Source organism: Argopecten irradians, chromosome 2 (assembly GCF_041381155.1).
Source record: "Argopecten irradians isolate NY chromosome 2, Ai_NY, whole genome shotgun sequence".
Taxonomy (NCBI): Eukaryota; Metazoa; Mollusca; class Bivalvia; order Pectinida; family Pectinidae; genus Argopecten; species Argopecten irradians.
In genome coordinates, this window is record NC_091135.1 from 7,118,770 (window position 1) to 7,143,735 (window position 24,966).

At 33.4% G+C, this 24,966-nt stretch overlaps 1 protein-coding gene across 1 annotated transcript in view; it reads right to left on the reverse strand.

Annotated features, from left to right (window-relative positions):
* Nucleotides 1–11,139, reverse strand: part of LOC138314289 (polycomb complex protein BMI-1-B-like) — a 55,026-nt gene extending 43,887 nt beyond the window's left edge. Inside the window, exon 1 of the mRNA XM_069254552.1 lies at nucleotides 11,002–11,139. The gene's annotated coding sequence lies outside the window, so the exon portion shown is untranslated. The remainder of the gene's footprint in view (nucleotides 1–11,001) is intronic.
* Between the last annotated feature and the right edge of the window lie 13,827 nt (nucleotides 11,140–24,966).

The window sequence follows — 24,966 nt, forward strand, 5'->3', positions numbered from 1 at the left end:
GAAATCGTTGTCTTGAACTCTGAGGCGTGCTGATTGGTCAAAATAAATGAGGATTTTACTTTTCGAGGCGTCAATACGGTAAAGCCATTAAGTTTGAGATATCAGCATTCGGTAAAAATGACATCGATAGTGTTTGTTAATATCAGAAAATACCAAATGTTAGAATTTAATCTAGTTCCACTGAAATGATTTGGGAACGTCTGTGCTATATACACGTTTACTTTAGCAAGTTATCGGGTCGCCCAGCTTGTTTAGAATACATTAATTTCCGAGGTAATTATTCATAAAACGAGATGAGGAAATATTTCATTCTTCACTTTTGTGTACTTTGCATATAAATATATAGCAAACTATACAATAATGTAACGCATATTAAAGTAACTGGTCTAGATAATGTTCTCAATTTTGAAAAAAACAAAGTGAAAGGAGTCCATATGCCTCGCACATTATTATATGATAAGTTAATATCTGTACGATATATTTAAAGTTTTTAGAATTCCTTTATGAACTAAAATACAAGACCGCTTAAAAAACAACATCGACAGAATTTTGCCGAGAGTCGGTCGATGCCCAATATACTCAGAGATCTATGTTTTTATCGGACAAAGTTTGCAAATCTATTTCGATAAAGATCATATATATATCAGTCCAGTTAAAAATCCGTAAAAAGCTCTTCCATTTTCTTTGGACGATGCTATTTGAATTATGTGCCACCATCGTAGCCGTTATAGATTTCAGTATTATCAGCATTCAATAGCATTCGTCAATTCCTGAATTTAAGTTCATCAAAACAATTTTCATATGAAAAACATATTTTTCATGACAGAACGGATTTTTATACATATCTATTCATAATTACTCCTTTCGAACCCAGATTTGCCGTGTGAACATGAATAACAATAACTTTAAACCGCAAACTCATAAACAGATTTCCAAATTATTCATCATTCAAAAAATATGCTTTATTTACTTATTAATGTGATACTAAAATAGAATCAAAAATAAGCATTACATTATTAATTATTAATGAAAGAACTTCATGAAATCACAACCATTCTTCCATATGGAATTCACCTAATGTGTCACAAAGAAGAATGTTTGATAGACATTAAGGTCATCGCTTCAATATGCAATCGGGACGGAACATGACAAGAAATTTTAATTCAGACTACCTGAACATTCCATTGTTTGAACTGAATGTTGGTATTTTTTCGAGCATAGAGTAAAAGAATTGAAGGATTCAATTACATTTAGAATAACTTTTGTTACTTTTGTTATTATGTTTTTCTATTATTACTTATTATATTCGATATGACATATAATCTGAAATCACGGTATTGTTGCTTGGTTGCCTAAGGTCTTATAACAGTTCCTGTACGCAATGAAGGTCATCCCAGCTGTATGCAATGACGACCTCCCCTGTGTGCGGTGACGGCCATCCCAGTTTGCAATGACAGCCTCCCCAGCTGTATGCAATGACAGCCATCCAAGTATGCATCCTAGTATGCAATTACGGCCTCCCCAGCTGTATGCAATGACGGCCATCCCAGTATGAAATGACGGCCTCCCCAGCTGTATGCAATGACGGCCATCCCAGTATGCAATGACGGCCATCCCAGTATGCAATGACGCTCCCCAGCTGTATGCAATGACGTCCCAGTATGCAATGACGGCCTCCCCAGCTGTATGCAATGACGGCCATCCAGTATGCAATGACGGCCATCCCAGTAGCAATGAGTATGCAATGACGGCTCCCATATGCAATGTATGCAATGACGGCCATCCCAGTATGCAATGACGGCCTCCCCAGCTGTATGCAATGACGCCATCCAGTATGCAATGACGGCCTCCCCAGCTGTATGCAATGACGACCATCCCAGTATGCAATGACGGCCATCCCAGTACGCAATGACGGCCTCTGCAGCTGTATGCAATGACAGCCATCCCAGTATGCAATGACGGCCATCCCAGTATGCAATGACGGCCTCCCGAGCTTTATGCAATGACGGCCATTCCAGTATGCAAGGTAATGCTTGAAATTGGTTTGGTTTGTTATGTTAACGTTAACAGCCAGGTCATGTAAGGACGGCCTCCCATGTATGTGGAGTTGTGTCTTGGAAGAATGTGGAATATTCGCAATGCGTCCTCTTGGTTAGTAAAACTCCTGCCCTTTTTATAGTGTTATATCACTGCCGCATGCCGCCAAGCAACACATCCGACCCGGTTACGGTATACTGACAACGGCCGAACCACTCGTCCCACTCTATTAAAAGCTGAGGGTTAAGCAGGAGAAAAAACCATACCACATTTATAGACTATGGTGGGTTTCGACCAGATGACATCACATAGAGTCTTCCTCACAGGTACACGGGTTCAAATAAAGACCAAAAGTGAGGCGGTGTCAAAAAAGCCGTTAGGAAAAATAAAGTCAGATAGGAGGGAAAGAAGAGAACATATCCTAAATTTAGTCGCCTTTTACAGAAGTTACATTTTTAATGCCCGCCTGCAGGGAAGAATACATGTACATTTGTATAATCTTTTGGGAGGTTGATATTTGAACTCTTGCCATATTTGTAGAGCTTACAATGCCAGAAAAAATACACATCCCACGCAGCCGCATTACACTGACAACTTGTCCAATTCCCTTTAAACTGAGCGTTACAAGGAACTCTTCTGGGTAGGAGGTAGAAAACGTTGATTTGGTCATGTGACCGCGAAAAATTTAGAGCACACTTTTCCGTCATGGCGGTGACACTTATAGGCAGAGAATACCAATGTCCGGGTAAAGGTCATAGTCGGTAATACTTGCTCGATAACGGAACTAAGATAAACTGTTATGTTTTGTGTTTCTTATTTGTTATTGATTTTTGGGAAAATGCACCAAGGTAAGTTATGAAATATTTGTGAGTGAGACGTCAGATACCGCTGATTTCCAACTGCTAGGCGACAGCTCCATTTGATGCCGTAATTTACATGTCATTTCCTTATGAAGTGTCTAAATTCAATTTTCGTGCATATTTAGATTAGATTTAATACAATATGTTCTGATAATTAATGTTAAATGTTCTATCATGATATGTAATTTTCCACCCGTGTTCAATCATTACATATGCCGCCATTTTGTTTCAAATGTGCCCTAAATTAAGTCACGTGGTGATGAAAGTCACATGACTAAACTGACTGAATGTCCAATTCCCTTTAAACTGAGCGTTATGCAGGATATGATATACTAATATACTGAGTGTCCTCACCAATGGATATAATCTTTATACGTATTCTTACCAACAGAGGCGAAAGCACATCATCGGGACAAACGTGGGGCGTGTCGAAGGAAGAAGCTGGGAAAACGAAAGTCGGGATGAAAGAAGATAAAATATAAAATCCTAAATTTAGTTGCCTTTTACGATTGCGGTGGAGGTAACAAGTACAATACTATCCGCATGGCAAACATAACATTGTCCATGTCATAATGTCTAAATGATGGGGACACAATCGCCATGTTATGTACGCACACGTGCAAAAATATCGCAGACATGACTTGTGGACTAGAGGCAAATTTATCTAAATATCGCAAATTTAGTCGCCTTTTATTTATGTTTATGCCTTACCTGCAAATAGGCTAGGTAATAAACGAAGGCGTGTATTTATATGCGGTAGATTGTATCTCATCTTATTGTATCTATTACATACTTCAACGTTGAAAGTTACATCCTGTATAGAATTTAAAAAAGATGAAGTATGCCTGTTCGTCAATGGTATCTATAGTACACACGCCTTGTGTTGTTCTGTACCGTCTTCCTCGTAGATAGATTTATGTTCATCTCTGTTCAGCACAAACGGAATGGACAAGTGATCATGCGACACAGGTGAGAGAGGTTGAAACGAAACACATATGTGAGATGTATTTTCGATCATCGGTCTGATATTGCACAGGTGAAAATGTAGTATATATGGTTATTGCAATACTGCACGTGGGTATTGTAACTAACTCTTTGGTGGGGCGACACCAGAAGACGTATAATAAAGAACGAACCATATGTTCCTAGTATGATGCGTACAGGCCTAATATCAGTTTCTGGGGCGAAAAGATATTGACAAGAAGAGAATTCAGTTGAACATGTCATCCTCTTTGACCACTTTAATCTTGAATCAAGGTCCAAGGTCAAAGCCATTCTTTTGAACAAACGCTAAATAGCCCTTCATTTCAGCATTTAAATTATGTATTTACCTTATTAATTAATAATGTTGATATTGTTCTCCTTATTATCGCCCGAACAACACAACGACATGATTTCAATAGATTCTTCAAATTACTTTTTTGAGGACGCCTACATGTACACGTATATGTACTACTGATATGGCGTCATTTACTGTAACGTAAGATGCTAACTGTCTAAATCGCAAACCAGAGATACTGGTTCCAGACTTTTTTTTGTAGTTTTCATTTAATTATGATTTTTTCCTCTTGTAAGTGTCAAGTGTTTCATAAAAAGTGTAAAACGAGAGACATGTAATTTGAAAATAAATGCTGAAAAGGCTAAAGCTACACTGCACTCTCTACCTACCAAACGTCAGATGAAACCCAGACAAGCAATGGATATTCATTGAGTATCTAAAGCATGCTACTAAAACCTTACAGCAAAGAAGGCAATTTGACATTATCTACAAGTCTTAAGGAAAATAACACTATTATTCATTATTTCATAACAGTATTTGTCATAACGAATCATTATACCAAATGTTTCACGTAAGTCTTTTCTTGCATTAACAAATATGAATAAACTATTTTTTATTTACAATTTATAATGATTATAATATAACATATTATACAACTTATACCTTAATTACCTGAAAAGATACATTCGACGTCAATAAATAATCTGACGTACAATTTTTTCTGCACATATATTACAGTATTTCCTAGAAAGTTGTGCCGTTTTACACTATTTGATAATTGCTGAGTATTTGCTTTAAATGCTGATAATTATATCAGCATAATACATAATCAATTTCTTGAAAAACATACTAACCCCTTCTAGATATAACCTACTTCCAGATCCGATCATAAAAGTATGTGATCTTCATCGCTCCGTAAGCAAGACACATCTAAAATTAGTACACGATTATATGCCTGTACAGTACTTGTAGTGATCGTCTCAATGTCTCTTATTATGAGGTTAGGTTATAGAGACAAATACGTACGTACTACTTCCATATAATATTTGATATGTTTCATAACTACTTATGATATAATACATTTTCATGCATTGCGTAACATTAATAATTTGGATAAATGTAAGCCTAATAAAGATATATAGTACAAAACCTTATAGAGGTAACGGAAAAATCATAAAGCAATTTGAAAAAAAGGCAATTCATCGAAATTTCCGTACACGTAAATTGCATGAATATTCCCATCATACTATCTTACATACAATCGTGATTTAGTTTCTTCATTAAATTTGCCATTCTTCAAGTATACAGTATTATTTAATGCTTTACCAACATATCAAAATAACATAATAGCTTTCACAAAATAGAGTGCGTTTCAATTTTCAATATATATAATAACCCGTTTAATTGCGATATATAAATATAACGACGAGAGCTGTTTTAGTAAAATAAGCTACCAGCTATTATCTGATAATGACGCAAACATGAGCATACATTGTTAGTCTCAGCACATTAGGGAAATCACGACACTTTCAATGCCAAGTCATGCTTGAAGCTTTAAATCCCTTTTGATATCGTTCATCAACGTTCAGGATAGAAGGAAGTTAATTTATTCAGCATTGTTTATTTAAATTCACGTTTGAGGAAACAATATCATGAGATTATCAAAGCTGCATCTGAGTTTGATTTCTTATCTGTCAAACTATGTGTTCATAAATGTATCGACAGTTACGCATTTTCATATATTTTATCAATTTCCATTCAAAAGTGCAGAACCGCTATAAAGTGTGTCAGTAGGTGTGAGTTTAGTTTTCATCATTTATTGGTCCAAATAACTTTAAGAGACTATCAATATCTGGACTGCTAACACTTGCTGATGAAGGAAAACTAGATCACCGGAAGTAAATCCATCGGCCTTCAGTGACAGTATTCTGCTTTCCTTAGGACCGAGGTTATTTAACGGAATGATAAAACGATAATATTTTCAAGTTGAGTAAACAGACCAGGACGTGTTCGTTGTTGCATTTGGTGCAAGTCATTGGATACTTTTTATAACTTAAGACGCAAACGTTATGGGGTCATTCGATTGCATGATTAAGGGAACTTTTATTCTAGGGGGCCATTTTTTATCCCCGATGGCCGGAAAAGTCATACCTCACAGTCGCTGTATGATATGCACTTTCTGGACATGTGAACATAGCTGTATTCGGTTTTATCAAGAGAGCAATAGCTTTTGAATTGAACATGCACCATGCCGTCAGAGTTATTGCTGAAGGCATCCCTGTAGGAGACATGTCAGTCATATTCATCCCCGCTTCTGCACAGATTGGTTCGTGAATGTGTCTCCCAGATATAGATCACCTAAGTCACGTAAAATACACCAGGTTTGATTTGAAATGCTTTAACATCAGTCGAATTATTATTTTATGGTTTGGATTTTGTTGGTTTGACGTCCTATTTAAAGCCAGGGTCAAAACTGTAGTAATACCTGGTCAGCAAATATCCACAAGTGTCCTATACCGCAATTATAGTTCTCAAAAGGTTTCGCAAAAATAAGTATTTTGTGTAATTCTTTTCTTGGAATTTTGTCTTTGAAAAAGGACAAAAATAATTTGCACATTTTCCATAATGGTCAACTTACACTCATTATTTATCCGCATGATAACGAAGGTTAATGAAGTTAAATAACATTAATTATTGTCGCTGTTTTTCACTTGAATGCCCCGATGTAAAGGAAGCATGTACGAACCTACAAAACATGTCGTGGACTTCCATTAGCAAGTATTGCGTAGTATTTGAGATACCTCGAATTACATTTTTTTTTGTACCGAGACATTTACAAGTGACAATGCTGGTAATTGTATTCAGTTTTAAATTTCACCCTATTACCTGCATTGAGCATGGACGCAGTCATGCAAAACTGCAACAGGCTTGATAAAAAGCGTTTTGAAATCGTAATTCAGTTAAAAAACAGCTGATTTTGTTAATCATGCTCTTTGAGAACTTCTTTCTGCTGAATCAGACGTCGTATCATATTTAAAGCGACTTCATTTATGTAAAGACCGGAACATTTTAAGTAAAGTGTAACACTTTAATTAGGAACAATATGCTCTCTTCAATGACACTGCAATACCGCCGACGTCGAAGAAGAAATATATATGAATACTTATCGAAAATGTGTATCCAATGTTTCCGCACTTAACTTTTTGCTTTGGCTTTCGAATGTGAAGATTTTAAATCATCGTGTCATTTATACTTTAAATCCGTGAAAATTCAAACAGCATTCTATATTTTCAGATGTCATGGACAATTCAACGATTCAATGGTCTTGCTGTTAAATCCCGTTTTTGATTAAGATGTTAATTGTTACACGACTTTTTCTCATGTCACCATGTCGCCATAATTCAGACGACCATTGACACCATAGAGAGTAAATCCATAAACTAAATGATAAACATAAACTAGTGGACTCTTTTGGGAGGAAAGGGGAAACCAGTAAAAGTTCTTAATATCTTAAGTCTCTAGTGCCGCTGCAGTTGCAAGCCATCCTTATGATTATCAGTTAAACAGGGGAAAGAAATACTTAATAATTTGGTAGTGGTACACAAAGGTATAATAATACAAATAGAAAATGCACTTTTCTAAATGTGATGCGTTTTGAATATAAGCAACATTGATGGAATAAATGAAATTAAACAGTCCTTCCCTGTGACGACTTGAAAGAAAATACTATCAGAAAGTTGTAAATATCTTTTTGCAAAGACCACGCTTTGAATAAATTCTCTGCGATAATTTGACCGCTTGCATGTTACGCTCAATATCAGCGCTATGTGCGATCTTGACAAATTATGTTTTGAAGGGCGAAAAAGTGAATCTTGAGGACGGCCGTAATATTTTACAGTTCCAAAGGTACCGAACATAAAGTGACGGACCGTTTACTGTCGGCACGGTTCTCGATTAGCAAATTGAGCCAGTTTGTTTATTTAAGCGATAATAATTATATTTGAACATTAATTGCTCAGTGTTTTCAGGAACAAAAACAAAAAACACACCGTATAATCCATTCCTCTTCTGTGAAGATGTGATGGAACTTTGTTAATGAGGAAAACTTAAGCTGCTAGTATCTCTGTAACACGACACAGAAGAGCGTATTCGCTTCAAGACAATTATGTGGATTTGCTTTAATGTTCTATACTATCTTATCATAATTATTAGAAGAAATGCATAAAGCACTTCGTATACACTACAAGTTCCCTAATGTTACTGTCACAGAAAGAATTGTTCTTTACGTTACTATTTCGAAAAAGAAAGGCTGGTCGTTGTATGATTATTCATTGATAGACATCGATTCCTAGTATTAGATTATTATCCTGGCACTTGATTTTCGTGTCTTCAAGGCGTGCTTAAATTCAGCAATGACGATTCAATACATCATCGGTATAGGATTCTAATTGTAGAACTTTAAATCCCTGCCAACTATATATTCAGATAATTTATAGTGCTCTTCATAACTTCATAATTTCGGTAATGCTGTGAACACAGCTATATGAACTCATAAATAACAGAATTTAACATTTTGTAGCAGTGAAATGTTTCGGTCGCGGGTTATGAGAACTCAAATATAAGTGAAGGATACATAGCTGACCAAGCCAACGTTTCCGTATTTCTTTCAAATGGAGTACAACAGACATTGTCACAACATCTACACTGACGGATCGGAGTTGTCCAGTGTAGAAAGGCTAGCCAACCAATGTAAGACGATGGACTCGTATTGCGTTAAACATGTGTTTACGGCAGGCAGCAACTGGACTATTTCCAGCAACATTATTAGCATACATAACCTAAATTTCCATATATTCGTAATTAGACGGATAGATCCATAAGCCAGAAAATATTGCCAAGACGTTATCACCCATTTTTGGTGACGCGAAAATTGTTCCTGTGCACCTCGACATGGAAGGAAAATAAGAAACAAGATATTCATCACTATTCCTGTCCTGGTAGGTTGATCAGGTTTAGGAGATAGTTTGAGGCAATAGTGAAGCTATGAGCTTGAGGGATTGCCTGTTGAGTTCACTATCAACGTATATACAAGCTGATAGACTGATGGAAATATATTGGTATTTAGGATCTTACAGAATTGAGCAGGATTTGGTTTTCAAAAAATAACAATAACCGCTGAAGTTGTTGTTATTTAAATCGTTTTTCTTTTTATTCGATTAATCGAAAATTTTCATTGGTGTCGAACTTATTGTATTCGCACTCACTTATGGCTTTTGTATGTTGCTCTTGCATTTTAAATCACTGAGAATGCATCCCTATTTCTTTTAGTTATGCTTCTTGGTATCCAATGTTGTTTTAACGAAGTGATTTTCTTTGTTGATAAATCCCAATTCAGATATCCAAGTACATCCTTTGGAAACTTGCCACACTGTTTATCTCTAAATCAATTATAGGAACTTCAATTAACTGCTTCTCAAATTGACGTGGCACTCTTCGGAGATATAGAGAGTAAAATCCAATTATCCACCGAAAGGTAGCAAGCCTTGTTTTGATTCAGCAGATTTTTTCCATCGGACGATGAGGCCGAATTTTAAAGTCCACAGTTTCTCTGATGAACGACAAGACCCAACATGCTGGTCGGGAACATAAAAAGTAGTCATATTCGATCAAACAGCGTCACTAGATTATGTATATTTTTTAAATTCCTCTCCGGGAAAAAAGTGATTAAGAGAATAATTATCGTGTCCTAAAATTCTCTGTAGCCCAAAGTGCGTGGTGTTTAATCAATACCTCGGGAATACCATCACAACATAGCATGCCTCCGCACTGAACAATATAGCGGTCTCGCTCAACTCCTAGTCAGGCACAACTGATACCATCCGGTCTTTTTAAGGCTCAAATGCATATGCTAATTACCTAAACTTGAAACCATATGTTTCAGTCCTGATAAAAACATCACTTGATCTCATTCGAATTATATTAATATTTCACAGGAGTTTTATAATCCAATAGTATGCAAACGATATTTAAAATAAGTAATTTTAACCTTCATTCACACAGAGATGTAATTGCTTTTGGTCATATAAAACACAAAAAGGACGCCAACTGTATATGCGTGTTTAAATAAATCGTAATGTTGCGCAATTTAAACATATTTAAACGGGTTTTTTATGTATGCATCGAATAGTAGTTATATTTCAATAGGACTATTCGCATACCAACGTTTACCCGCCAGCCATGGTTTCATCATGTCGATATATTTCCCGTCCATGTCAGCGAGTGTGTGTAAATTCTGACGACAAATGTGACTCTGTGCATAGCGTTTTTATCGAATAAACCTTTAGATGTATCGCCGTGTGTATACACACACATGCATGCAAACACCCTGTGCACGTATCAGTCGGTGGCTAGACTGTGTGTGTATATGTCATCCGCGACACATGAAATATCGTCTGCTCAGAAAAGGGGGCGGAGCTTAGTCGTGGCAGAATGCCAGTACATTTACATATAGCTGATAAATTAATTAAGAAAATTCAATGCGAATAAATCATTATAAATTCTACCATATCGAAAATTAGAGAAGTAAAATATACTTGATATATCCCAACTCAAATCTAAGTTAGAGGGTACCGTTCCCATTTATAAAATGTCAACAACAACACACAAATACACTGGTTCGTCTGTCGGCCGCCATATTGTAGGAATACACACAGAGACGTTCCGCATAACTTCGCATCGAACGAGTAAATATAAAATACAGCCAATCTATATAAATTTATATCAGAAAAACTCATATACAAAGAGAAAATATATAAATGAAATTACCTGTATATCAGGAAAAAATTGCCTCTGACTGGAAACTGTGTAAATCCTTGTGTTTATGTCGGGAGCTCCCCTGTAGGTCGCGGTGAACACCAGTGATACCGATAGCTCTAGGTGTAGTCACGTGACTCGTGGTAATTTATAAGGCGAAGCTTCGATAAGAATAGGACAAAAAGCGCGTGGTGTATATTAACATTGTAATGTAGGCGACTGTGCAACGCTATTTGAAGGGTGAAAAAAACTATTGAGCGCGTTTCTAGATATTAAACAGCACGATAGCTTGTTTTTCGTTATATAAGAGCAATTTGAACCTCCTAAAACCCTCGAATGAAAATCCCCGGCTTGGTGTCACGGTTGTAACTCGGCAAATCCTAGCTGTTTGTAATATAAATTGCACTAAAAATTAAAACCAAGACTTATATATATATATATTTATTTAGTAGCTAAAGTAAAAGAGTCACAGCAGTTTACTACTTGAATAGCTTTACTAGTAATTTGGTTGTTTTTTTTGTCTAAAATATTCACATGACGTGTGAAGAAATTAACCTTTAATTTTTTTTTTAATTATGTTTCGTTTTATTTTGAATTCATTGACTAATTACATGTTGTTGGAATTAACTTAAATCGTGTAGTATTACTTGTAGTATAGGAAAGTATCTGAACTGATGAAGCCTGATTAAAATAGCTACTGTAGTAAAAACGTTTAACATTTTAATGAATAATGCAATTATATTATCACAAGAAAAAACACGAACCCTTAACAAAACGGATATCCTTGAAAACAGGCCACTTCTAATAAAACATCACGCTCATAACTGTTATTATAACGTCTTAGTCATAATAAACTTTGACCCTTGAAGAGTCACGTTGGATTATATCAAACGACCATTCTAATTGCCTGAAAGTCATTGCAAATTACTTTCATTGTCGCATGAACATTATACTCTAATTTATTTTACAACTATGCAGATTAAATAATTATGACTACTAATTTTGTGATGGAATAGTTATGGACTACTAACTGTCTTGAACTCGAACATTATAGGGTACTTATTATTTTAATAATAATATCATTTAACAAAATATGAGCCAAAACTAAACAACGATAATTAACTTAATACTTATTTTTTAAACGATACGTAGTTATGAACTTATTCCATTTTGATTTCATGATTGTGACTCGAACTCATTCACTTGAAATAAAAAGTTGTTTTTTTTTAATATTTTATTAATGTATATATCGTGTTTTTAGTAACAACCATTGTTCGCAGAACAAGTATAAACGGATTTCCGCACACTCTACTCCTTATTTTCGTGTATATATATATATATATAGGATACTGATCGTAATTTCCGGAATGTTTTCGTTTTTTTATTCCATAGCTAGAAAGATATCAATTTCCCTTTGAATGTAACCTAAGTTGCATTTCCGTTCGATCAATATCTCTCAAATCTGAAATAGAAAAAAAAAGGTCATCGTCTTCTTTCTTTCTTTAAACATTAGACATGACGTCATGAGATATATTACATATAGATCTTAAAATAGAAAATCCAAAATATCACCAACTTACCTATCTCAGTTCATGAGTCCATGCATTTGCTATTTTTAGTTGTTAATTTCTTAGATTGTCACGTTTCGCAAGAGGATAACAATGGTGTAATAGATTTATCATATAAAACGTAAAAAGACAATCGCAGCAAAAATAGAAAACTAAATGCAAAAGAAGAAATTTTAAATCGTCGTAAAAGATCGTTAGGGATTCAAACGCGAAATAAATTCGCCACGAAAAAGGTTAGATTAGAGTAAATTGGTGATTACCGAACTGGTAGATACATTTAACAGTACTATCAGAAAGATTTGAAATTAGTAAAATGTAGTCATATCCGCCAAAACGTCTCATGGTAACCTAAAAAAATAAAACAAAGCATGAAGAGTCCGTTCAATTGTAAACCAGTAAGATGGACCGAAATTAATTGTAATACACAATTTAAATAATGTACTATTTGCATTATCATATGATGAGTCTATTTATTGCAATATCTTATAGATTTAAACTTCATTTAATAATAATACTACTAAACGATTTTCAGATCGATATGGGACTCATTCAATATCATAAAATGCAAGATGCATGCACATTATCGCATAATATAGTTGATTTAAGGAATGTCAGGAGCAGGTTTTGATATCATGACTTGCAAAAATATTATCAGTGGCAAGGAATGATAAAATATCAGTGGATCTTCATTTTTTAAGCAGAATGTGTTTTTATCACTCTATGTATAATGAATAAAACTTCTTTTTTAAATCGTGATTTTCTGCTGTATTTTGTAAAAATCCGCTTATAGGAATGCTTCGAGTACTATTAAGCACTGACGTTAAATTAAGCGCTATTACGACGGTTCTCCTTCAGGAACACTTTGAATTAAACCCCATTTATTTCCGCATTGGCTTAGATTTTCTTTTTTTAGATAGCGATGTTAAATTGTGATTCATTTTTAAACAGATCTGTTGTAATTGTAGATAAGCTTTTTTCGCAACAATCTACACTTACGTTTGTGAGTTATAATTGCCTTCAAATTACGCGAGATTAGATCACACACGAAAGTAGAATTGTAACCAGAATATGCTATTGATTACATTCATGTTGCATATCTCGTCATTTCTTTATGACCTGATTTGATAAACTATCAGTTATCCTTTAAAATAGACACTATAGTAGCATGAAATGCATGTACCTTGATATATACGACGATTAAAAATTTAGTCACAGGGGTTTATCTAAATATAATCCGTTTGTCATTTTTTTAACAAGTATACTAACATGATTTAGATAGTATCAATCTGTGTATTACTTATTTGAAACTTGATATACAAAATTATCAAAATCATCGACACTTGTTTATGCAACGTTTCAGTTAGAGAATGTTCATCAACTTTAAATTACATTTCGTATTCGTTTTCATTTATGTAAATTACAAAATATCCTTCCTGCTTTGCATTAGAAGACTAAAAATTGCTGTGTTGTAAATTTCTGAATTCGTTGTCGTCAAACTTCTAGATTGTCAGGTCATGGAAGTTACCCTTATCTCATAAACAGATTTAAACACTGTTATTCACCAGGAGTTAGTAGCCTTCTTACATATGCAATTTAATTTTATATGTTACATTCTTTTCTATTGGTTAGATGTTTGAGATTATTTTTCCATAGACCGAAAGGATTTTACGTCAAGTATTATGACGTTATCCATACAAAACGCTTTCGCGGGATATTTTAACACCGACGCAGTCATTGGCCAAACTAAAACATTGGATAAGATATCAATGCGCCTCAACTCAAGTTTTATTGCAACAGTAAGTAAAATCACGAAAATCATGCCTATTTAATACCTTATTGAGTTATATAAATTAATTATAAGCGCTATCCACATTATATTTCGTGTTTATGAAGTCATAGACAAAAACGGACGGACATTCTTAAAAGCGTCAATGAGGAATGTCCTTCAATGTTTTTGTCTCTGATTTCATAGACCAAAAGATATTGAAAACAATGATTAAATCACTACTTACACAGATAATAAGTATTACCAAACAAACCGGGGAAAAGTGTACAAATAGAATGAAATACAAATTTCCATAATGATAAAGAAGAAACTGTTTACGGGAAAAAACATACTAAGATTCCTATGGAAATAAAACTCGAACTAATTATCGCCAACTGTCCATTTACTGTTCAATTCTGGATGTCATTATCCTTGCATCAACAATTATTCAGGGAGAAGACTAATATAAACAATGCCTGACGTTTCATCCCTTTGTCTTTGACAATAAGATTGTTTCAGTTTGATTATATCTATATTTTAATTACGTATAAATGTTTGTTCTATTACATTTGCTAAATAGATCCACACTTGTTGGATACACGATGTAGCACTGATGAGCTGATTTAGACAATGTCGCTTAAAACCTATTTTTATTCAATATGATGCTTTCTTCTTACATTTAATATAATTGCATCATAATGAATAGTCTGTAGTGTGCACGGAAAATACTGGCTTTCATACTGTTTATCCGTTTATAACGATGGCGTGAAAACGTAACGTCAAAATGATGATGTCACTTATATTGACGTCCTGAAGAATCTGTTATTGAGTTTCCAAAGAATCGTCATAAAAGGTTTTTTTTCCTGTGAAATTAAAAATAGAGTGTCATACAGTTCACAAAAATAACGTTAAGAAAATATTTCAATGAGAATTATAAACGACAATTTAAGCAAATATTTAACAATATTTAATTGGAAACTGAAAACAGTTGAATCTTTATAGTGCTACGCTTTATTTCAAAAGAAATACATTATAGTGCTATCTTACTGGCATGTCCTTTGGGATGATTTACCACACATTCATTTTATAAATCAATATTACATTTAACGTTCACTAACATAGCTATAGGCTATTTAACTAAACCATCATGGTGTAACGTGACAAATGACGTCACAGCTTGTAACGGCGTGATGCATCAGCTTAAGCGTTATGCATTCATGTAAGAAAGATCCAAGCGAAATTTTGGAAAATTATAGTGAATTATAAGGATGACTTTGAATCCAGGATAAGTTTATGTCTTATGCTATGTCGATGTAACAGCAAAATCATCATAAACAGCGAAACGGTTCATCTAGAGGACACTCTTAATTTTACCTTCATAACATAGAAATATATCTAAGTTAATCCTAAATTATACAGCAGCACATAACTGGATTTGATTTTTATTGAAATATATTGTTACACAGTAAGAACTAAAGGTCTTAATACTTTAAATTTATCATGTAATTGTTTATTTGTTTGATGAATTAAAACTGATCAGTCTAATAATTAAAATAAGAAAGGCGCAGATTGAATCATCTGTTGTGTTAATTTATAATTATATATTTGACCTGATCTTCTTTCCAGTATATTGATATTTTACACTTGTAGTCATAATGTTTGATATTCTACCTATCAGAAATGTGTCCTTGTTTATTTACGGATATTTTATTGATTCTGTGTTTAACGATTTGCGAAGATTGGATGATGCTGATGCAGATTTTCGCAACTGACTTATATATTGCTGAATAAAATTGAAATTCGCAACAATGTTGGTCATTACAAAAACATACTTTATAGGTTTCGAAAGACCAATTCTATGCGAAGGAGGTTTTTTGTTGTATTTGCAAATTTTGTAGATTTGTATCACGTGATTTCAGAAAGAAAGTCTTCGCCAATGACCGTTTATTTTACTTATGTTACTCCGCATCTTCACGATAAATTCGGTCCTTGTGAGCCATCAACTTATTTATTATGTAATGGTACACGACTACAAAAGTGCGTGCAGGGTTGGTTTTAATTACACACTGTTAATTAGTCATATACATCGCCCTAATTAGATTTGAGGTTGAGCCTTCACTTTCACTGATTCGACAGTAGGTGCAATGTAAGGCCTGTAACTAATTATTGAGATACTCCTATGCAAAATTGGACAGACTTGAAGTTCCCTTTTCTCATTTTTTAATTGATTGGAAGTATTTTGCGACACTTTTTGTCACTTATTACATATACATTTTAAAGCATTTTTAAATATTGACATGCAATATGCGTTCTCACTTTGTTGTACATGTATTACAAATGTTCTACTTATAAAACATCATCTTCATCAATAGAATATATACAAAAAGTGGCATAAAGTTACCTAATTGTTTGTTTATATGGGGTGACAGAATAGAATGGTAACCGGCTCATAATACAAAACTCTGACGGAACATTGCCACGAATAATGATGCATACGTATTTGTAAATACCTATTAATACGATTGGACTAAATGCCACCGCTATCAGAAACGATATTTAAGATGGAAACTATTATCAAAATAGATTTACCTTTACGCACTTAATGATTTATGCTAGTCTAAGACCTCATTTTCTGAAACGTGTTTCAAATAATTTTATTTAGATATAAGTAGTTATAAATTGTTTTTTTTTTTAAATATTGACTCGATTTTAATGTAATCCATTGGAAGTTGAGTGACAAATCGAAACAAGGAAATGTAATCACATTAAAAGTAAGAACTTTAATACATGTTAATGTATTATGAACAACTGCAAAAAGTCAACTTGACAGATGACGTTATATCATTTTGGATTAAAGGTGAAATTAAAAACGAAATCTAATTCATAAACATATATGTTCTGTAGGTAAATTAATGCAAATGTGCATTGATATTAAATCAGATAGAACCGAACATAAAATTTCACGGAGTTGTTGAATGTCATTTGTATTTTTATGTTTACTTTGTTGTTTTATCCTGTGCATCACTTCTTATGTTACGTAAACAATGTTTCGCGCCATCGTTATGTTCAACTTATGCGCGAATCATATATGTTTAAATATTCTCTTTTACGAGAAAAGAAAGGGCTGTCTACGGGATGCGACATGAAAGATAATTATATTGATATAGATATTCGTCAAATGTTTGAATTCACGTCCGATATCTATTGAGAAATTACGCTAAAACTTGGTTCTCGCGAAAATGTAATGATTTGCAGTATGTTAGCTGACTTTGACCTTTCCTGCCACTCATGTTGTATCGCCTCTCTTGTCATCGTTGTCATCGTTGTCGTCGTCGTCGTCGTTGTTGTTGTTGTTGTTGTTGTTGTTGTTGTTGTTGTTGTGTGTTCTTTTGTCTTTCTATTTTGTTTTCCGCAGTACCGTTCTTCCTTGCCGTTCTTTTAAGTAAAAAGAAAAAAAAGTTTATAGGACTCATAATGATTATACCTGATAGATGTACAGGTGGCTAACTACTTACAAATTGTTTTATATTTTAAACTTGAAATTGTGTATTCTAAAAACATGTAACAATTGAGTTTTCAATCTACAAACTTTGAAATAAAATGAATTAATTGTAATGGATGAATTTCCTGAAATGAAGCAAACAAAATACAAATTATACACGTGCCAAAAGCAACTGACTCCATTCAATGTATTTGTATAGATTTTTTCACTCTTCTTTTCACATATATAATTATATTTATATGAGTAGATTAATTTCCATATATAATGATTATGCTCTATCGACGGTGTGTCATGAAAGACTGTCTTATTTGGTATTATTTCTTTCTTCTGTGAGCTTTCAAAAATTTTCCTAAATATTTACTTTACACGTCCCGAAATGACACTGGTTGTTGAACTAATCAAACCAATAAATCTATTCAAAAAAATAAAACAGAGAACCTATAATCTATTAAAACACATAAATATCATCAGTAAAATAGTGTATACACGATCGTTATTTAATAGTAAGAGTAGTAAATATCAAAGAAACACAATTTTATAAAGCATGACAATTTATTGACTCGTGCCCTACCCGGGCCTCGAACTCAGGATCTACAGCATCCAATCGCTGTTGGGATGTGGATGTGGCGCAGTGGTAAAAGGTGCAGGTATGTTTGGCTAGGCGATTGGGTGCCGTAGATCGTGAGTTCGAGGCCCGGATAGGGCACGAGTCAATAAATTGTCATGCTTTGTTAAATTGTGTTTCTTTGATATTTTTTGGGTAAGAGTAGTATATATACACAATGGAAAATGCACCAAACCTACTCTAGTCGAGTTTATGATACAATTGGTATTTCAACTCGACTATCAATGTTGAAGAAGGCCTTGGAAAATATTTATGACCCCGTTATAAATTTTCCTTCTGCGGTAAGTAATGCAATGTTAGTTCATATGCCTACCGCCCCACTATGACATGGGTAAGGATTTGTCAAAACGACACTATTGTTCTCGTCGACAATTTGGATGACTTTAAAAAATGAGCTATCAACAAGATCTTATTCCCTTGCCTTCTTTTCTTCAAATATCTTTTATCTTTTTTGTTCGCATTTTAACTAACAAGATTAAATTACAAATTCGCCATTATATGTGGCAAAAAATGGTATCGCTATGCCCGTACATGTAACAAAAGAGTAAATTACTTTGGAATGCAGAAAGAACATACCATGCTATAAAAATAACATCAATTGATAGAAAAGTCGGGATTTTAGGATTATTGAATTTGTTCCCACTCATGTAGGTTGACGTAGCGACTGATAATTCTTCGGCTATGTACATTCCACAGATAAATACCACAGATAAGGAACGGAAATACGGAAAGTTTTATAGATACTCTTTATATTCATCGCTCAAAATTTCAGAAATTTCTTTCAGAAAGTCAGAATTTTTTTACCCTTGGCTTACACATTGATTTTACGAAATTTTAAATTTCTTGTTTGAAATGTATCCAATATTATGATTTTTATTAGGTTTTAGTAACTGGTGCCTCGAAGCAAAAGATCAATACAAAGATGAGATATAGAAAAGAACAGCCATCAACAATTTCTCAAAATTGAATATTGCGTAATGACTTCAATCGACAGAGTTACAACCATATGTTTCTAGATCCCTTGGGCTACATTCAATTATGCATGCATCATAGAATTCGACTTTAAAGTGGTGCAAGGATACCGTACTTCAACTGAAGCAGGGGATTCTGCTGCTACGTCAGTCGTCGCCTTTTTATACAAATACTGACTGCATTTATCATTCTTGCTAAACGGTTTGTTCATTACGAAAAAAAGCGTATCTTTAAACTTAAGTAATGAGAGAATACCAAACATAATATATATTGCTGTGTTTATTCTTTATAAATGAACATGTTTCACAGGAAAAACAAAAACACTCGCAGATGCAATAGTCGCTAATCGGAAAAGCTAGCGAAATCTGACCCAAGGATAAATCCCGGTCTATTCAAATTCTATTGAACTTGCTGCCATGCACATGTTACTAACATTTATATGTCGCCTCCTCGACGATTCAGTTATATTTTTTTAAACGATTCAATTGCCATTTTCTGGTTAGTAGCATACCCGTGTAATTTCCATATGATGTATATTTCACAAAATTGGTAAATGTAACTACCATTACGCAATATACCTATCCTTTTATGTGCAGTTCGGGAAAAATATCTATTCTAAATTTGTTTAGGTACTGCATGAACCTATATAATATAGGTCCAACAGATTGCTTCGATTTAAAGCTCAACGTTAACCACCAAACCTTTGCATATAAAACACAGAAAATATGAGCTATCGTCTCGACGTACGATAAATAAAAAACTGCAGACGTATCAATTTTAATTGTCAAACAAAATGTTATTAAAACCTTTCGTTTATACACCCGACCACATTAACACCAAACCAGTACATCTTGGTAAATTACGCTGACAGAACACTGACCTTAGTCCGTGCTATAAAGCCTACTAATAGGCGAAGTCATGTAGGTGATTAACCATGAATGTCTCGTTTGTTTTTGGTCAATGTCATAATGATAACGCGTTTCACATTTACAGTATAACACTTGTTCTTCAATATCACAATTTGTGAGCAATGACTTTGACCGGCGCTCACCACTTTGACCTAACTATATCGTTTTACTTAGTATTCTTATTACTTTTGTAAACGTAGAAATTTACGTGAGGTGGAGATTTTCGTGAGGGGGAGATTTTCGTGAGGTGGAGATTTTCGTGAGGGGGAGATTTTCGTGAGAGGGAAATTTTCGCTAATTACGCAAAAAAGGTGGTTTGAAAATTATCCCCGCGCGTAATATTTTGTATATTGAATATTTATGTAGTACCCAATGATAATAATTCTAAAAGCATATTCAATTTCTCATCCACCTGCAATATAGCTTTAACGAAATATATCATATAAAAACCTTTCTTTTTCATATCACGTGATCGGTTACATCAGTTTTGACTTTGAGCATGGAAAGAAATATATGAAAAAATTTTGATAATTGAAAAAAAGCTAGCATTCAAGCTTCATAAAATATTTGCTTATATTGCATAAGTTAATAATGGCTTTTTGTTGCATTATTTTCTGAACCGGTCTACGCATGTACATATTATATATATATATAAACGTTGTGCGATTTCTACAGGTAATTATCAATCTATTTCTGGTTTCTACGGTTGTGTGCCAGACTGCAACAGAAACAAATTTAGATATGGCAATTACGTGTAATCTGATGGAATTCTATACTTAAATTTGATAATATCACGATTTATAAAAACAATGAATATATATTTGTATCGAAGTTCGTTTGAGTTTAATCAAGTTGCTGCATGTTTCATTATTCATTTGGTGTAGTAATAGTTCTATGAAAAAAATACGTCTTAAATTATACTGTACTTCGGATCCAGACATACTCCCCGTCCTTGTGTGCAAAACAATTTAGGTTAAAGGTTTAAGTTAGATGATTAGAACCCTTATAAAGCATAATTCCATCCCTTGGTTTTCGCATGATCGTTATCAATTATGACAAAGTCATAGGGTTTATATTGTTGAACTAAAATCTGAATTGTTGGATATTGTAAGTCATGGTAGAAGTCATTCTTATCGTAGTAGAAAATGCAACAATATATTATGTAGTACATTTGCAGAAGCTGCAGTAGTAGAAGTAGTGATATTTGAGTAGAAGTATAAGTAGAAGTAGTATTAGTAGAGGTAGTATTAGAAGAAGACGTAGTAGTGTTAGTAGAAGTAGAAGTCAAACGAAGTAGTATTAGTATTAGAGTAATAGTTTTAGTAGAAGTAGTAGCAGTATTAGAGTAGTAGTTTTAGTAGAAGTAGTAGCAGTATTAGAGTAGTAGTTTTAGTAGAAGTAGTAGCAGTATTAGAGTAGTAGTTTTAGTAGATAGTAGTATTAGAGTAGTAGTTTTAGTAGAAGTAGTAGCAGTATTAGAGTAGTAGTTTTAGTAGAAGTAGTACAGTATTAGAGTAGTAGTTTTAGTAGAAGTATTAGAGTAGTAGTTTTAGTAGAAGTAGTAACAGTATTAGAGTAGTAGTTTTAGTAGAAGTAGTAGCAGTATTAGAGTAGTAGTTTTAGTAGAAGTAGTAGCAGTATTAGAGTAGTAGTTTTAGTAGAAGTAGTAACAGTATTAGAGTAGTAGTTTTAGTAGAAGTAGTAACAGTATTAGAGTAGTAGTTTTAGTAGAAGTAGTAGCAGTATTAGAGTAGTAGTTTTAGTAGAAGTAGTACAGTATTAGAGTAGTAGTTTTAGTAGAAGTAGTAACAGTATTAGAGTAGTAGTTTTAGTAGAAGTAGTACAGTATTAGAGTAGTAGTTTTAGTAGAAGTAGTAGCAGATATTAGAGTAGTAGTTTTAGTAGAAGTAGTAACAGTATTAGAGTAGTAGTTTTAGTAGAAGTAGTAACAGTATTAGAGTAGTAGTTTTAGTAGAAGTATTAGAGTAGTAGTTTTAGTAGAAGTAGTAGCAGTATTAGAGTAGTAGTTTTAGTAGAAGTAGTATATAGGTTAGTATAGAGTAGTAGTTTTAGTAGAAGTAGTAGCAGTATTAGAGTAGTAGTTTTAGTAGAAGTAGTACAGTATTAGAGTAGTAGTTTTAGTAGAAGTAGTAGCAGTATTAGAGTAGTAGTTTTAGTAGAAGTAGTAGCAGTATTAGAGTAGTAGTTTTAGTAGATAGTCAGTATTAGAGTAGTAGTTTTAGTAGAAGTAGTAGCAGTATTAGAGTAGTAGTTTTAGTAGAAGTAGTAACAGTATTAGAGTAGTAGTTTTAGTAGAAGTAGTAACAGTATTAGAGTAGTAGTTTTAGTAGAAGTAGTAGCAGTATTAGAGTAGTAGTTTTAGTAGAAGTAGTGTACAGTATTAGAGTAGTAGTTTTAGTAGAAGTAGTAGCAGTATTAGAGTAGTAGTTTTAGTAGAAGTAGTAGCAGTATTAGAGTAGTAGTTTTAGTAGAAGTAGTAACAGTATTAGAGTAGTAGTTTTAGTAAGTAGAAGTATTAGAGTAGTAGTTTTAGTAGAAGTAGTAGCAGTATTAGAGTAGTAGTTTTAGTAGAAGTAGTAGCAGTATTAGAGTAGTAGTTTTAGTAGAAGTAGTAGCAGTATTAGAGTAGTAGTTTTAGTAGAAGTAGTAGCAGTATTAGAGTAGTAGTTTTAGTAGAAGTATTAGAGTAGTAGTTTTAGTAGAAGTAGTAGCAGTATTAGAGTAGTAGTTTTAGTAGAAGTAGTAGTACAGTATTAGAGTAGTAGTTTTAGTAGAAGAGTAGCAGTAGTAGTAGTAGTAGTAGTTGTAGTAGTAGTAGTAGAGTTTTAGTAGCAGTATTAGAGTAGTAGTTTTAGTAGAAGTAGTAGCAGTATTAGAGTAGTAGTTTTAGTAGAAGTAGTAGCAGTATTAGAGTAGTAGTTTTAGTAGAAGTAGTAACAGTATTAGAGTAGTAGTTTTAGTAGAAGTAGTAGAGTAGTAGTTTTTAGTAGAAGTAGTAGCAGTATTAGAGTAGTAGTTTTAGTAGAAGTAGTAACAGTATTAGAGTAGTAGTTTTAGTAGAAGTAGTAGCAGTATTAGAGTAGTAGTTTTTTAGTAGATAGAGTAGTAGTAGTAGAGTATAGTATTAGAGTAGTAGTTTTAGTAGAAGTAGTAACAGTATTAGAGTAGTAGTTTTAGTAGAAGTAGTAGCAGTATTAGAGTAGTAGTTTTAGTAGAAGTAGTAGCAGTATTAGAGTAGTAGTTTTAGTAGAAGTAGTAGCAGTATTAGAGTAGTAGTTTTAGTAGAAGTAGTAACAGTATTAGAGTAGTAGTTTTAGTAGAAGTAGTAGCAGTATTAGAGTAGTACATGTAGTATTAGTAGAAGTAGTGTTAGTATTAGAATAGTAGTAACAATAGTAGTAGCTGTAGTAGCAGTAGTAGTGGTGGAGGTAGTAATGGTATTATAAGTTCAAGTAGAAACAACAGCAACCAACAGTTTTGTAGTAGTTCTCTTACTGATTTGTTCTGTTGCTTCTGGTGAAGAGGAATCAGCAGCAGGATTTGACGTCTTGGTGATTGCAATAGAATGTGTTACTGGGTGGTATAGTTACAATGTATATATACTGTACAAGGGAATGGAGCAATACCTCTCCACTCAAAAGTGGGCATCGATCCAACTTTCAGGATGATCAATCACACAAGCTCAGTTTAATATGCACTGAGTAGATGTTCATATTATTGTACGCTATCTTTTAATTTTGCTGAATAACACAAAGATTGACTATGTTGGCTCTGTTTTAACTACATGTACATATACGTTACATCTCTTTAAGTGTCAGTCTTGTGCGACACTTTACATATGAGCAATTCGAGAGAATGCTACAATGTATAAAAGAGTTTAATTTACAAATATCCGCGCCAAATCACATTTACAAAACTAGCTTAATAGCGCTTTGTACGATTGTGTATATATAACATCATTAAAAAGAAATTAACAATTTTTTAAAAGATTGTTTACGATTGTATAGACTCGTTTGAAGGGTATACTGTATAAAAGGCTATTCATGATATAATAACATTCAATATATTACGCCTAAGTGAGCTTTGCCTGCACGTTTTTTAAATATACAGGTGTTGTATGCAAATATGTGTATAAGTATTGAACTTTGACCCGAGGTCAATATATATATATATATGGATTATATATATATTATTATTATTATGGAATATATGGATTAATTGGCATCTATTTACAAAAGCTTTAAAATTGCTAAAATTGCATGGTTTTAAGGGAGATAGATATCATTCTAATTAAAGGTTTACTATTCAACTACACTGCATCACACACTATATTCGTGAAAGATGATATTATCGAAAGAAACGTCAGTTTTAACTATGGGCTATTTTTATCTATATGTTCCAAAATTAAAGTCTTAATTTATCATATTAATTAATAAATTAATATAAAAGAAATATCATTATTCGATATATGTGTTTTTGTTTCTTTTCATCATCTTTAAATATTGAATGCTACATCTGGAAATGAAACTGATCGTTAAAACCGCACAGTAAATTAGTACTATTTGTCTCGACTTAAAACCTATTGAAGTATATCGCTGAATAATATGATAGATATT